This window comes from Physcomitrium patens, chromosome 25 (assembly GCF_059467195.1).
Source record: "Physcomitrium patens ecotype Gransden chromosome 25, ASM5946719v1, whole genome shotgun sequence".
Taxonomy (NCBI): Eukaryota; Viridiplantae; Streptophyta; class Bryopsida; order Funariales; family Funariaceae; genus Physcomitrium; species Physcomitrium patens.
In genome coordinates this window covers 10492175-10510093 of record NC_143434.1, presented here as the reverse complement: position 1 = coordinate 10510093, position 17919 = coordinate 10492175, and the positions used below count along the sequence as shown (strand labels likewise).

General features: G+C 33.8%; 1 long non-coding RNA gene across 2 annotated transcripts; it reads left to right on the top strand.

Annotated features, from left to right (window-relative positions):
- The first annotated feature begins 729 nt into the window (after nt 1–729).
- LOC141044937 (uncharacterized) lies at nt 730–2890 on the top strand. Of its 2 annotated transcripts, none has more exons than XR_012216748.2 (2): nt 730–2248; nt 2796–2890. It is a non-coding gene; the product is annotated as an uncharacterized LOC141044937 (long non-coding RNA). The 2 variants fall into 2 exon arrangements; XR_016501118.1 differs by having other exon boundaries at nt 2111–2248; nt 2764–2890.
- Nucleotides 2891–17919: the final 15029 nt, after the last annotated feature.

Sequence of the window (17919 nt, the reverse complement as noted above, 5' to 3'; positions counted from 1 at the left end):
AGACATCTTCGGTCCTAAATGGTGAAATTCAACTGTTTTTGAGGAAATACCAGGTCCAAGGTTCTGTTTTTCCTCAGCCTCCGCAGCAGCAGCAGCAATTGGCCGTTTGTCGCAAATCGAATTAAGCCTTCGAAATTGGATACGGTCGTTTCATGAACTTTGCCAAGTGTTTAACTGGCCAGACTCCAGATTGCTCACCCGGTTCCAAGCTATCATTTGAAAAAACCCAGAAGTCAACATTTACACGAGGATTCTGCTCCTCCACTCATTCTCCACAAATCATTTGCAATACGTTGTTGTCATTCATCGCTTTCGCATGATGCGTACCACCAGTAGCCAATTGAGTAGCCAAAGTATTATCCAAAAATGTTGCGTCTCCAACCCTTTACACCAACCAATGTAGAACTCGAAATCGATTCATTTCGAGAAGCCGTGACAGGTCCCCGAAACTCTGAGGAACTGGCTTACTACAAAAAAAAAAAGCATTATCTTCAGATAAGCCAGTTTACGGATTCTTCCAACTGCATGTAAGCCTGCCACTACTAACGAGCATGTCTTATCCAGCACGTCACAAACTTGGTAACGGAAATCTGTACGTACCCAATTCACACACATGAAGCTTGCCTATCAAAGTAGCCAGTTGTACTTCTTCATGCGAAGTTCGCGGAATAGTCACTGGCTATTTAGATTTCTGGAAGTTCGTCAATCTCAACTGATCAGTCTGGCTGCCTGCACCAACCTCACCGCCTCTGTCCCCCGCGAACACATCTTCATAGGGACTTCACACTCCGACGCAGATATTTCTCCATGCCGTCTCAGTGTTATGGATCTGTGCGCTACTGACCGCCTGAGGTCTAGGGGTCAGAATAGGATTGAGGAATAGATGGACGTGAAAAGACGCTTGTCCAGTTCTCTTCTGTGAGTTCGATGTTGAGTTTTTGACGGAGTTGGGTCATCACTCACCATGATAGTTGAATCACAAGAGTTGTCTACAACGTTCAGCAGATGTGAAGGGTAGTTGATTTTTCCTCTCCCTCAAAGGCTTCCAACGTCCTTTTTGTGAGCAAGCACGCTGGAAGTCTTTGTTGAAGAGGAGGAAACAAATACCTTGATGGAGAGCTGTGGCGATTCCGTGGCAGCCACCCTGAAACAGAATGACAGTTCAATGCTTCTGTTAGCATCACGGAACCGAAGTCTCTTTATCTAACTTCTCCTTAACCATATGGAACTCAACCTTGAATTTGAGATGTGCATGATAAATCTCAAACGATGGTAGTATTCACGTAGAAAGGCAGAACCGCTCTGAACTGAAGTAGCAGTATAACTAACGGTTACCGCAGAAGTCGTGGAAAGTCTCTGATGTTACCAAGGATAGTATCAGATGTGTGATGCCTGTGCGGTGTGATCCTTGAAAAAATTACGTGATTTCGCGAAAGGGGATTCTGATTCTTCTTAAACAGATGTGAATCTGTAATACTTGCTACGGACCTTCATGGGAAATTGTCTATCGAGTTCTACATTGATTAGCTCTAGCTTAGAATATAACAAACGATAAACTAAAAATATCAGATATAAGGGCTAAATAATGAATTCGTGCAGGATGAAAGGGGTTCTTTGTGGCAGAAATACGCAGAAATGGGGTCAAAAAGATCAGAGTTATTTGAAAGTCGTGCCAGATACATAGTAGCTGCAGTTTTGTTATGATATCACTGACCAGATTGTTTACCCTTCCAGCACTTAGAGTTTGTCATTCCACTTCAGAGATTATTCAGGTCTCCTACTTTGGTTCTTCGTGTTTAAGTCATCAACTTAAGATATTAAAACATCTGAAGTGACCATCGTCGTGAAGGTAATGGTAAAATTGGTGGTGGCGACACAACAGCACACATCTCTGCTTTGCGCAACATAGTTTTAGTTGTCAGATAGTACACATTGAAAAACCTGGCACACTGGACTATATCCAGTCGTTTGTGATCAAGATCATACAGTGACGATTGTACCTGGAGCCAAATTCTTGTCGTCAAGCAACTGACACTTCGAAAAGTAAGGAGTATACACCAACTTGATACATTGTAATCTGAGTTCAAAACGTTCTGGACTTACCCAAACTACCTCGACCAATCTATGCCGCAGGACCACACCATGTGAGGGACATCAATCTCACCACACAGAGAGCCGAGCAGGGGGGCCAACTTGATACCGAAGGCGCAGAATTCCTGGGTGCAGAACTAGTGCTCACCAACCCACTGTAAGCTTCACCACACCTACGACATAGTTCAGCTGTAGATCTAGTTGGGCCTCAGCTCCACGAAGACGAGAGAAGGATTACCTAGTCATAAACGCATGTACGTACTGTATTGTGCTTTTCTCGCTGGTGTAATGTCGACTCTATTCGGTGAATACCAACTCCATGACTACTCATGGACACCAACCCAGCCGATCATCCGAGTCTTTCATGCTGTCGCTATCCTCGAATTTGTTATTATATATTCCACAGCGAATTTTTTGTGAGGATGTCAATATTTCGACTGCCTGTCCCAACACATACAACTGTCTTACCCCTCTCCACTCGTTAGATTCATCAACTATGCGGCACTTTTAGTCACTCAGTTCTGACCTTCAGCGGATCTCAGAACTCTTCGCCACCCTGATGGCACCCTCATTTTCCCAATACAAAAGGCTAAATTGTACCAGCGAGTTCCCGAAATTGTGTTGAAAACTCAGGAATTGTACGATATGATACAATTTATTCGTGTTTGGCAGTGCGACTTGCTGATTCCCTCTCCCTCGTGTAGGTTCGGGAGATCACATCAGATTTATAGAGAGGCAAACGAGGGCCCAGAGTATATATACATGACTGGCAGACTGAGTAAACATCTACAGAAGATGAGCTACATCCAGGCATGAATGCTACTGTGACAAGGAAGGGTTCGTCCCATTATAACTCGCTCCATGAACACATGCTTGTTGTAACACTTGCTTATTGTAACATTTGTTGAGGTTAAGCACACAGGTTGGCAATGGTCAATTTGTAGCAGTCAATTGAGCAGTTAATTGGTCAAATTTGATGCCAAGGTAACGACACTATAGTCCTAACTTTGTCATGTGAAATTTTTTCCCGATCATAGTTTTCAGCCACATGATTATGCAATGATGGTCATTGGTGATGAAGAGATCATCAATATAAAAAACAAGAAAAACAATTTTGCCATCAAATTATAGAAAGTATAGATTGCCTATTAAGGAGGGAGACTGAAGATCTTTTTTGTTTAAATAATGATGAATTTTATGAAATTATGCTCAAAGAGCCTATTCCAATCTATAAAAGAGGCAATCAACCTTGAAAACCTCATGCATAATAGTAGGAGTGTTGTATCCAAGAAATTATTTACATCAAGAAATTATTGTGTAATCTACCTTGATAGATGATGTAAATGTAATTTCTTGATGTAAATGATGTAAATGTAATCTACCTTGATAGATGATGTAAATCAAGGTAGTAAATCAGCCAACTAATAGAGCCAATTAAGGTACTAATGGCACAAATAGTTTTTCATTTTGCCATCAATGCAAATATTTCATTGAAGTCAACACTTTCACATTGCTAGAATCTGTGTACAACAAGCCACATCTTGTATCAATCTTAACCACTATTTGCACTTGATTTGATATTAAAAAGCCAAGAAGCAATTATGGTTTTTTTTTTTTTTTTTTTTTTATATAGAGAAAGAGATATAAATTGTCAAGTGTGCATTTTCTTGATGCTCTCAATTTCTTCTACTATTTCTATATATATATATATATATATATATATATTTACCAAAATTAAAGGAATTAAATAGAAGAACATAAAAGTAAATAAATTAGGTAGTATCTTATGGAAAAACTTCTTAGAAGCTTCATAGAGACAGATTTGACTTTTAATGGATTTGTAGGTGATTGATAGGCTGAAAGCTAGGCCAACAAGTTGGCCATGTGATGTACATGTAAGAAACTTATCTTATAAGTTTGACACATATTGTTAGTTCTATATAATGTCACCATGTAGCTTTTACTTAGATAGTATATATAGAGATAAATATCAAGCCTTCATCACTCTTGTCAATGTTTTTATCATTTTTAGTCTTGTTTCAAGAGTCTCTAGTCTTTTTGTCTTTAGCAATAGCTATTCTTGTCTTAATATTATACCTTCTTTGAATAAATATCTATTATTTTTTAGTAGCACAAAAATATATCAAGCATTTGGTTCTTTGCTATTCATATCCTTAATACCATCTTTTAATAAAACTCATGTTTGGTATGATTTTAATCTATTTTTTTTTAAAGATTTGTAATGTAATCATGAAAGAAGAAGAATGTTAGTCTATGTCATACTAATTGTTGAATAAGAGGCCTCAAAGGAAATTGGAGAACATAGTAGGTTATTTTTAGAGACAAAGTTAGAGTTTGTAAAGATAGGACAATTGAAACAAATAATTTTACAAAAGACACAAGAAGATGCTCCAAAAAAGAGATGAAATTGAGATTCACTAAAAGAAAAAAAAAAAGAAAAAAAGAAAATGTAGATTATTTAAGGATTCATGGAAATCTTTGAGTAGCTAAGGAAGACACCAAAAGCTCCATGACTTAGAGGGGCCACTAATGAGTGAAGGTGGTTAGATTTTTGTGTGATTGAATAGAATAAAGAACTATAATTTCATCTATGGTGATGTAAGAAGAGAAGATGATAGCTCATGTTGCAAGGTGATAGCATCAAATACTTTAATAAAAGAAACTTTTCCTAAAAGAATGTAAGGCACAATCTTAGAATCAAGTTTATTACACTCATATACAAGTTCATGGACAAAGACTTGGATGCCAAATATTCTTAATAATGAAAGATCATATTTCTATCTTAAGAATAAATTTTCTAATATTTGATCTAAAAAAATGTAAGTAGAATGTCTGTTATATAGAAACATCATAATTTTAATGGCCTTGGATAAGAAGCATTTGGAAAGACAACTTTGATAAAATAAGCAATAAGTAATTTTACAAATAGAACTTTTTTTACTTTTGGCAAAGCCATTGTTTTATAAAGTAAAGACTTGAAATTCTATTGGATAATCTAGTGTAAATTATAATAGGAAGAAATTATATATAAGATGTATTTGATGTTATTATTACTACAAAAGATGTAGATTTTATAACCAGTTAGCAACTTGGTGTGAGCTTTGAATTTCTTTAATTCATGAAGCACAAAATGCTTGATTTTTATTAATGCTACATAAATATGACAATTGAAGTCATTAATAAATATAATAAAGTATTGGACCTCATTGTAAGTAAGGACACTCAATAGACCAAAGAAATCACTACATAGGAGTTTTAGATGTTATAATATAGTAATAAGGCTCTAAAAATAAATAAATAAATAAATAAAAATACATATTTGTCACAATGATAAACCTCACAAATATATCTAATACAAGATAAATGAGATAAGCTATAGACTAAAGTATCATGAGATAATATGTATAAGAGATTGAAATTAAGATGACTTAATTGCTTGTGCCAAAGTAGTACCTTCTCAATCTTAAGATCATATACTATAAAGTATATTTCTATGTTAATAATTTTAAGAATTGATAGGTGATATAATTTCGTTCTATAAACTTAGATGTTTGTTTTTAAAATAGGATTAATTATCACATTTCTAATAAAATAGGTATTTTAAACAAATTTTCATGAATAATTCTGATTAGAGATGTGTCCAACCAAGAGGAGGTTATATTTGATGTTAAAAACATAAAAAAAAACATTAGTGATGGTCTTGACCGGGTCATTGGAGAACTTCATAAAATACTAAACTTTTATTTTTAATATTGTGTGTTTATTGCCAATATCAACTATTAATACTATCATTGTAAGTTTGAAATCATGGATGAGTTCAATATTATCTGTTACATAGAATGTGGCTTGAAAGTCAAAGATCTATTTAGTACTTGAGTTGAAGGAGTATAAGATGTAAGATATCAAATATGCACATGAGTCTTTTCTAACAATCATAGATAGATGTGGCGATTAGACTAGTGAGTATATTTTTTTTGTCTCTATAAGATAACTCTCAATGATATTTACAAGATCTATGTCACAGACATACATATTTATTATAATAGTTACTTAGATAATATGAATAAATAAAAGTAGGTGAAAATAGATTAATTTTATAATATCATTTAGAAAAGCTTTCTAAAAGCTTTGTGGATGCGATTTTATCTTTATACATATCTATAGATGATTGGTAGGATAAAAACTTGGCCAACAAGTTAGCCATGTGTCGCATGTATTAGTAGCTTATTGTATAAGCTAATGATATGGTATATATATATATATAGGAAACTTATCTTGCAAGTTAAGAAATGTGTCTCATAAATTGGACACAAATTGGAGGTCTTATATAATGCTGTTACATAGCTTTTAGGTAGAGAGTATATATATAGAGGTAAGAATAAAGCCTTTTTTACTCTTATCAATTCATTTTTTGCTTCTACTCTAGTTTCAAAGGTCTCTAATTTTCTTGAATTTTGGAAATATTCATTTTAGTTTCTTTTTAATATATAATTTTTTTATTTCTATTTTTTTTAATATTTCTTTAAAAAAAAATCTTACTTATTTATTTGCCTTCATTGAGTTCTTATTTTTGACAAATTTTCTCCAAATTACTAGAACTATAATTTGGAAATGAACTATGGAATTTACGAAGGTGAGTCTTGGTTATACTTGAGCTTCTTGAATTTTTTTCTTTATTATCTAAGGACCTTATTTGCTCTACAATCTTCTTTAGATCATAGTTGTTGTTGTCATATTTTGATTTTTTTATGGTAGCTACATATTAAATTGAATTTCTTTTGCAATGATCTTCTTCATTGCAATTTAGATGTTTGGATTTTATTCTTGCATTTTTTATAACAACTTGAATTGTCTTTGTCACAAGTACATTACAATATATTAATTTTGGATAATTATGCATGTATAGACAATGGCAAGTATTTAAAGGTCTTTTGGCTAGAACACTATTATCTTATTATTTTTAGATACAAAGCTTTGTTTTAGGTTTCCTTGTCAACTTTGAGTTTAACCACTATTTTTTTATCCAATAATATAGATTCTAGTTTAATAAAGGTGAGAAGTGTGTCTTTGCTTTATACATCTCAATTAAAATATTAATACTCCTTTGGTAAGAATTGTAGAAGTATAAGAATGATTAGGTCATTTGGGATATTATATTTATATCAATAAGTTAATCTTTGGTATCTTTGTTTTCTTTTAAATATTTTTTATAGTATTTTTATCTTTTATTTTTAAATATATTACTTTTTGAAGTAGAAAAAGTATTTTGTTTAAAAATTTGGACTCAAATTAATTGTACAAGTGATTCCAAAATTTATAGGGATCTATAAATTAACCTACTATTGTGACTAAAGTATCTTAAATAGATTTTTTATGATTAATAATGCAATTTTTTTATTGTTCATTTCTAAATTTGATATATTAATCTTGGTAGCTGAGGTGATATAGTAAATTTATAATATATGACATTTTAATATATATTTTATATAAAGAAGTCAAATATAATAGTTTTTGGGACCTTAAACTTTGTTAGAGTCAAGTATAGAAACATCTATGTTTCTATTGATGTATATAATATGACTAAGATTGTCTTAGTTTGTAGTAGTGTTGATATCCTTGATATCTATTGTAGAACTAGTTGCACTACTACCACTCAAGACTTCTTCTTGCATGTCATTTGTAATGGTTCATGACTAAAAGAAGTCTATACAACTTAGATTATATACATCATGAATAATCAATAACTGTCTATATACTCTGATACCATGTAGATCTTAGAAATCACATCAAAATAAGAGAGATGCAAATGAAGGCATCAAATATATACATGACTAGTACATTAACTAAATAAACATCTACAATGATGAATTACATCCATGGATGAATGTTTGTCATGGACATACATTGGAAGATTCTTCGAATATTCTTCTAGAATATCCTCTAAAGATTCTCTAAAGATTCCTTTAGAAGGTTCTAGAAGATTCTTAGAATATTCCCTAAAGATTCTCTTAGAAGGTTCTAGAATATTCTTAGAAGGTTCTAGAATATTCTGATAGATTCTAGGAAGTTGCTTGAGAAGTTTCATAATTAGTAGAAGTTGTTGGAGAAGCGTCCTAGTTAGCGGAAGTAGCTCGAGAAGCTTCCTATTCAGTAGTATATATAGGAGTCGAGGCTGAAGGGTTCTTCAGTCTCGACAACACATCTCTTGGAGTTCTAGCTCACCTTTCTGGTGTTGTTCTTGTACTCATCTGTTTAATCTAGTTCTGCCACTTCTTCTTGAACTTCTTGTTAGATTTCAAGTCTATATTTTGTGTCCGTGACAGTTTGTCGAGACTACATTTTCACTGGTATCAGAGCTAGTTCCTTCTTGTTAGAGAGTGGATTACCCCTCTTCTTGAAGGTGTGCTAGTGTTTTAGAGGTTGCGGATTACCCTCCTCTAAACTGATATCTCTTCTTTCTCAATATTGGAGCCTTATTCTTCTTGGAGAGAGTGGATTACCCCTCATCTTGGAGACTTAAGGCGTTTTAGAGGTTGCGGAGTACTCTCCTCTGAACCAATATTGTCCTCTTGTCAAAACTCTTTTTTCTTCTTTCTGAAGGTTAGCCGAAGGTTAAGACGTTAAAATGGCTGAAAGTTTGGAATCCAAACTAGACGCCATCATAAATGCTCTTGCCTCGTTGTCACATAGGACAACAGAGATCGAAGGAGTCATGGTAGGACTCCATAACAATGGAGCATCTGGGATAGCGCCATCTAAAGCATATCAGCCTCAAACTTCTGCGCCAGAAGAAGCAGTTCTACCTCCATTTCAACAAGATCGAGTAGTCCTACAACGAAAGAAGCCTCGAGTTAGTCTTCCGGATAAGTTTGATGGAATTCGTTCCAAGTTTCGAGGTTTTGTGAACCAAATCAGGTTGATAACAATTTTACAGCCCGAACGTTATCCGACGGAGGAAGCGCGTGTTGAGCTTGTTGGAACCTTGCTTACAGCACAAGCTCTGTCTTGGTTTACTCCCTTGTTCGAGAAGCGATCGCCAATCCTGAGCAACTTTGAAACGTTCTTGGAGGCGTTTGCAGAAGCATTTGGCGAGCATGATAAAGTTTGATGGACTACAACAAAGATCCGATCGCTACGACAAGGAACACGCTCTGCATCAGTCTATGCCTCGGATTTCAGACAATTGGCAAGTGACATTAATTGGGGTGAAGAGGCGTTGGTGAGTCAGTTTTATTGGGGCTTGAAGGATGATGTGAAGGACTTGCTGTTATCTCTTCCTGATCCTCAAACGCGTAACGAAGCTATTAGCCAAGCTGTAAAGTGTGACAACCGCCTATTCTAGCGTCGCCAAGACCAACGTCCAAGACACCAAATGACTCGTTACGACGTGACTATGTCTGCAAATAGCTTAAACTCACATTCGGAGGCAACAGACATGCAAATCGACACGGCGCGTGTCCGATCTCTTACTCCAACAGAGAAGAAACGGCGTATGGAGGAAGGGTTATGTTTGTACTGTGGAGAAGAAGGTCACAAGGTTGGAAATTGCCCCAAGAAGCAAAATTGGCACCCTGTCAAGACTAGAAGTGCGATGATTCCGGAAAACGACGACGCCCAGTCACAGTAGGAACCGTGCGGCTGGACAATCTAATATCACGACAACAATCAAGTTCCTCCTTTTCTGTCCAACCTGCCCGTTGTTTTACAATTCCTTTGTTTTTAGGCCCTCAAAAACAAAAAACTTTAGCTTTATTGGATTCGGAGGCATCTACTTGTTTTTTAGATGAAGAGTTTGCTAAACGCAACAAGATCCGTTTAGTACAGAAGTCCAAACCTGTTCACGTAGAGGTGATAGATGGACGACCCTTATTGTCAGGCAACGTTACCCACGAATTAGAACCTATAGAAGTGGTGTTTAAGGACCATAGTAGTCACGTTATTTTTAATATTATTAGAACCCCATCAAGCCCTGTTATCCTTGGTCTTTCTTGGTTAGAAGATCATAATCCGTCCATTGATTGGAGGCTACGAAGGATAACATTTCCTGAAAAAAATAATAATAAACCTGTTGGTAGAACCTACATGAAGAAATCCATGTTTATTGGAGCGAGAGCGTTCTTAAGATCGTCCAAGGAAGGCGCACCATTTGTCATTTATGCAGCTCCAACTAGCGGCGAGAATATCTCAACATCGAATATACCAGAGCAATATAGGGATTTTGAAGACGTGTTTCAGAAGAAGAACGCCGATATACTGCCGGAACATCGACCATATGATTGCGCCATAGACTTAGAGGAAGGAGCGCAACCACCTTTTGGTCCAATATACAACCTATCGTAGACGGAGTTGGCAAAATTGCGGAAGTACATCGATGAGAATCTAGCTAAGAATTTTATTCGACATTCAAAGTCGCCAGCTGGAGGACCAATCCTATTCGTGAAGAAAAAGGATGGTTCACTGCGGATGTGCGTGGACTACCGAGGACTCAATAAGGTGACCAAGAAAAATCGCTATCCCTTACCTTTGATCTCCGGCCTCTTAGATCAACTTGGACGTGCAAGGATTTTTACAAAGATTGATTTAAGAGGAGCCTACAACCTTGTGCGAATCAAAGAAGGAGATGAATGGAAGACAGCCTTTCGTATAAGGTATGGCCATTTTGAGTACAATGTCATGCCTTTTGGTTTTACCAATGCTCCAGCGGTCTTTCAACATATGATGAATGACATCTTTCGGGAGTACCTCGATGACTTTGTTGTCATCTATCTGGATGATATTTTGATATTTTCCAAGAATGAAGAAGAACATGAGAAGCACGTTTGTTTGGTTCTTGAAAAACTACGCAAACGAGGACTCTACGCCAAGTTGGAGAAGTGTCAATTTCACCAGAATGAGATGGAATTTTTGGGCTTCATTGCGACTACAAAGGGCTTGAAGATGGATCCAAAAAAGGTAGAAGCAATTATATCTTGGGAAGTTCCGAAGACGGTTAGAGATGTTCAGTGTTTTCTTGGATTTGCTAACTTCCATCGGATCTTCATCAAGAATTATTCTCAAGTTGCTGCACCACTCACGCGTCTAACAAGCAAAGACAAGCTCGAATGGGGATCACAAGCAGCAAAAGCATTTCAAGATCTCAAGACGGCATTCACTACGGCTCCAATCTTGGTACACCCTGACTTTGCAAAGGCTTTCTATTTAGAGACCGATGCTTCAAATTTTGCTTTGGGAGCTGTGCTTTCACAGATGGGCATAGACAAGAAGCTTCACCCAGTTGCGTTCTATTCACGGAAGTTCTCTGCTGCTGAGATCAACTACGAGATCCACGACAAAGAGCTGCTTACTATAGTGGATGCCTTCCAAGAGTGGCGTCACTTCCTCAAGGAGCTGCACATCCAGTGATTGTTTATACGGACCACAAGAATTTGGAGTACTTCATGACAGCTCGAATTTTGAATCGTCGTCAAGCTCGATGGAATATGTCTCTATCACGATTTGACTTTATTATCACCTACCGCCTTGGAAAACAGCAAGGATTATCTGACGCATTATCGAGGAGATCGTATCTTGCGCCAAAGGCTGGAGAAGCAGCGTTTGATCAACAATGTACAACACTGTTGAAACCAGAAAAATTCAGGATTTTTGCTACTGTTGCAACTATCGATGACGGCTTCCTCAGCGAGGTACGTACTGCGACCATTGAGGATTCTATAGCTCTTGACATCAAACAACGTGTCGATAATGACAAGTTTAAGGTGGAGGGAGATCTTCTGTATTTTGAGGAGCGGTTGTATATCCCGAAAGGACCAACTCGACTCCGAGTACTTCAATCTCGCCACGACTTTCCAGCTGCGGGACATTTTGGATTCAACAAGACTTTGGAGCTCATTTCATGAGATTTTTGGTGGCCTCAAATGTGGAAGGATGTGAAGGAATTTGTCCTTTCTTGTGATGTTTGTTCAAGATTCAAGATCCCTCGACATCGTCCGTATGGACTTTTCCAGCCACTGCCTATTCCGCACCGACCATGGTCTTCAGTTTCTATGGACTTCATTACGGACCTACCGCCATCGAATTCATTTGACAGCATCTTTGTTGTGGTGGATCGATTTACAAAGATGGCGCATTTCGTGCCTTGCAAGAAAACATCGTCAAGTGAAGACACCGCAAGACTCTTTCTTGATAATATATATCGTTATCATGGCCTACCAGATGATATCGTGTCGGATCGAGGTACTCAGTTTGTATCCAAGTTTTGGAGGTCCCTCTTTGAGATATTGAAGGTGGATATTAAGCTCTCTTCGGCTTTTCATCCTCAAACTGACGGTCAAACGGAGCGGGTGAATCAAGTTTTGGAGCAATATTTACGATGCAGCATCAACTATCAACAAGATGATTGGACTGCATATCTACCGCTTGCTGAGTTCGCATACAACAACACTCTTCATGCGTCAACTCAACAAACACCATTCTTCTCCAACTACGGATACCACCCCAAGCTCGATTTATTGAGTTCTTCAGCAAATAACAACCCAGCAGCTGAAGGATTTGTGAAGCAACTATCGGAGCTTCAAGCGACGTTGAAGCTTCAATTGCAATCTGTCCAAGAGAGTTACAAGGCATCTGCAGATAAATATCGAAATGAGGCGCCTACTTTTAAAGTTGGAAGTAAAGTATGGCTTCTTCGACGGAATATCAAGACCAAGCGGCCATGTGACAAATTGGACTATCAGAGCTTAGGGCCATTTGTTATCGAGAAGCAGATCAATTCGGTGGCATATCGTCTGGTGTTACCAGCTACTATGAAGGTACATCCAGTCTTTCACGTGTCTTTGTTGGAACCTTATCGAGAGTCAGCTTTTCCCCAAAGAGTACAAAGTCCGCCACCAAGTATCGAAATTGAAAACCATGAGGAATACGAGGTGGAAAAGGTACTAGATTCACGGCGTAATAGGAGAAAATTGGAGTATTTAGTGCATTGGAGTGGATACGACATCAATGAACGAACGTGGGAGCATGCCGAAAATCTTGCCAATGCACCAAAAAAGGTATAAGAATTTCATCAACGATATCCTCATAAACCTAAGCCGATTCAACGATAGCTTCTTGCTGAAGCTTGCTCATCAAGTAGCATAAAAAGGAGGGAGGGCACCTCCAAAACCCATAGTTCGATAGTGTAGAACTTTGTTAGCAACTATAGTTTGCTCTCATCATTTTAGCCTTTGGACATGGATAGTCAAGATACTACACTTGTTATGTCATCTCAAGCGACTAGCTCACGAAGACGACCGCGAGATGAAGAACCGCCTGCACCACGACGACGTCGGAGGATACCGAGCAACAGATCGCTAGTAATTGTATTTGAGGTCGAGCCTGCCTACGACGGTCAGCCAGAAGGTGTGTTTGGAGGACATTTTCACAATGAAGACACAGAAGTCCACGCTTGGTCAGAGGTTGAAGGTGTTGGTCACTATCGTTGGCTCCAAGGGCCGATGAATCATTTGCCTCGCGAACAACAATTGGAATTCATAGCGGATGTGATGCGACAGATTTTCATTTTCTTGCGTTCGTATTGACTGATAACAACATTGTTTCTCGGAGACCTCGAAGTTAGAAGAGGAGGTGATGTCATGGACATGCATTGGAAGATTCTTCGAATATTCTTCTAGAATATTCTCTAAAGATTCTCTAAAGATTCCTTTAGAAGGTTCTAGAAGATTCTTAGAATATCCCCTAAAGATTCTCTTAGAAGGTTCTAGAATATTCTGATAGATTCTAGGAAGTTGCTCGAGAAGTTTCATAATTAGTAGAAGTTGTTGGAGAATCGTCCTAGTTAGCGGAAGTAGCTCGAGAAGCTTCCTATTCAGTAGTATATATAGGAGTCGAGGCTGAAGGGTTCTTCAGTCTCGACAATACATCTCTTGGAGTTCTAGCTCACCTTTCTGGTGTTGTTCTTGTACTCATCTGTTTAATCTAGTTCTGCCACTTCTTCTTGAACTTCTTGTTAGATTTCAAGTCTGTATTTTGTGTCCGTGACAATGTTATTGTTACAAGGAAGAGTTTGATCCATTCTAATATATTATTCAATTGTTCCACTATTCTATATGTAGATACATAAAAAGCTACATATTTCTATCATCAAGCTCAATAGTAGAGACTTAGGTTATAATAAGTAGTTTCACTATAATCATTATAACTTTTGTTATTATCAATAACATTGATATTTTTGGTACAATATAAAGACTTGTATAATTTGATGAATGTGAAAACATCTCTTGCTACCACTATGTTATAAATATTAGCTAAGAATCTTTTAAGGCAATGCATATGTGGTCTTCTACCAATACTTGCAAAAGTATTGAATATCTTAATAGTTTCTTTGTAGACATTTGGCAAAAAATTATTAAGCAACAATATGGGCTCTTTATATCATAGATTTTGATGGTTTAGACATAATCCTATATATTATACAACTCCAATTTATTAACATTTCAGTCAACGATGTTGACTAATAATATTGGTTAATGGTTATGAACACAAAATCAATGGTCAAGAGCAAGGAAGATGGATGAATATTTATTAAATAGAAAGGATACATTTGGTAAGACTTATTCTACTAAAATAGCAAGAATTAATGTAGAAATTAAATGAAAAATGATAATATCTACATTTAGATATTAAAAAGTTAAATATTCTTATTGTATGTTTTTTGATCTATACAATTTTTTAAAAAATGTAACATTAAAAGATAATCAAGACCAAAGTAGATTTAAATATATATAATTTATATTAATATTAAATTTATTTTCAAAAAATTATATTATTTCCTATAAGGTGCATCATCTCATATTGACTTTGCATTTGAAAAACATGATTTATATAGATTGATTGAATTAAGAATAAAGATAAAATAAAGACAAACTTTCATCAATATTTTATCCGATATATAAAAAAATATGGATTAAATGATATTTGACTTGTTAGTCAAAGACTTCATTTATTTTGTATTTTTTTTATTATTTCTCAAAATTAAACTAGTATTAAATTATTTGTATTTAACTTTATTTAATTTTATTTTTTACATTAATATTTTAAATCTATTTCTTTTGTTTATAATAAGAAGTCTTGTCAATCCAAAAAAAATAATATCAAAAGAAATCACATGAAATATTGGCTATATATATATATATATATATATAGATATATATATATAGATATAAATTTTATACCATAGTATATTTATAGGTCTTATTAAATAACACTTGGTATTTTAATAAAATTTTAAAAATATAATAAAATTTTAAAATTATCCAAATTACTAAAATATTTTATAAAAATTATATATATATATATATATATATATATATATATATATTTCTTTAGTTGCTAATACATATAATGCAAGATTTTTTTGAAGTTTTTTATAATTATTTTTATTAAAATAGAAATTATAAAAGAATAATAGATATATTTTTAAATATATAAATATTTGATAAAATTGATACATGTATGTATATATATAAAACAACTTAGATATATGACAAAGAAATAAAAAAATAAATAAATAAATAAATCTTTTGATTGGCCATGGAGAATGCAATAAACTTAAGGAACATAAAAATCTAAGGACATAGGAATGAAGAAACATGAAAATCAAGGAATATGGAAACAAAAAAACTATAGAATGTGAAATATGAGAACAAGAGAGCATGGATGAACAAAGGAGCAGATGAATGTACTAGAGATTGTAATATCAAATAATATGGATTTCAACTAGTATATATATAAAGGAGAAAAATAGATGTAAATTCTTTAATTATTGTACTTAATAATTTATAGTCTTAAATCTTGTACATCAATTAGAAGTAGATTTATTTACAATATACATTTAATGCAACATAAATCAATTGAAGCAATTGTTGAAAGAATGATAGAATATAATTCAATAAATAAATATACATATAATTAATTATTTATTTATTTAAATATATATATATATATATATATATAGATATACATATCTATAAATTTTCTTTATATATTTTTTTAAATTTCATAAATAAGTGACATCTTTTTAATAATGTCTTAAGTTAGACAAATAAGCCATCTTATGTATTATTAATATATATGTTCTTATGTATTATACAATTATATATTATTAATTGGTATTTAATTAAATATTGTATTTTTATGGATGTAAGTAATTTCTTGAATAAATGATTCTTTTATTAGATTCCCTAATATGTAACATCACACTAATTTTTTAGTTTAGAAATAATATATTTTTTAAATATTATATTATAATAAATTTTATTTTTAGAAATATATTATTATTTTTTAAATATTATAAAATATAATTTAAAATATTTATTCAAATTAAAACATACTAATAAATATACCCTTCTAATATAAGACATTTCATCAAAAAATAGGACATTATCTATCTACATTGCCTTTCTAATGTAAGATACTTAGAACACCTACAAACTAGTCTTGGATGGCAATAAGGAATTATTGAGCTCTAAATGCAAGGCTATCCATCTTGTGCAATTCTAGCATGTATAAGGATTAAAGCTTTCTTTTATATTTTTTTTATTAATATTATAATCTATGTCCTATATTACTTAACATAAGACAAGTAAGACCATGTTTTACAAAAGAAGGACTTACTAATAAGTAATATGATGCCCATTTGATGAGTTTTAAATAGTATATTGATATTTAAGTTTTAAGGTTCTAAATCAAATATATAAAATCTTATTGCTATAAGATAGTTAATTTCTAGACCTTATTAATGTAAAATATTGATAATTTGATCCTATACATAGTAATTTAGGACACAACTTGTCACATTTATCTTTTATTAAGTCCAATATATAATACAAATGAATGTATATGGAGAATGTGAATATGAATAGAGCTACATAAGAAGAGCATTTTTGCATTTAAAACTCAATAACTACTTTCTATCATCTCATAATTGTTCTGTTACAACTATACATTTAAAAATATTATCTTATTTTCTTAACACAAAATACATATTACAATATTTGTAATAAGATATTTTTTCTATACAATTGCTAGAAACATCTAAAATAGTTCTTAACATTTTATTTGAATAAGTTGTATTCTACTTAGGCAAATATAATGTACCTAAGGATAATATATAAATATCAAAATAATTTAATTTTTACAAAATTTCAATTCAATAACAATCTATTCATTCAATTTAAAAACAACTTTAAAAAAATATTTTATAGTCAATTTTCTATAAATGTAAATTAATGTTTATTAAAATATTAATATTTTAAAATAATAAATATTGATATTTTTTACATGTTGTGCCATATATCTTAATAAATATTTTGATTTGGCTAATTTGTATAGAATATTGTGAACTTCTTTGTATTTGTCTTTGATGTTGGTTCTTATATATATATATATATATATATATATATATTTTGATAGGGGAATGTTAAAGCAACCCACTCTATCTTAATCATCATTTCACCCTTGCAATCCCTATCCCTATTCCCACCCATTCTCCATTCCCAACCGTTGCTAAGGATGGAGGCGGGGGTCTGGAAATGTCGAGAGTGGAGACAATAGTTGGGAACATGGGAACAAATGGGAATTGAGATGATAATTGAAATAGGAGAATAGTTAGGAATGGGAATGGGGTTGAAAGGATATGATACCTTAAACATTTGGGTCAATTTAGAAAAAAATTGGATCACTTCATCATTTCTCTAAATATAAGATTCATATTGTATATGGAGATTCTATTTTTAAAATGCATAAAAGGTT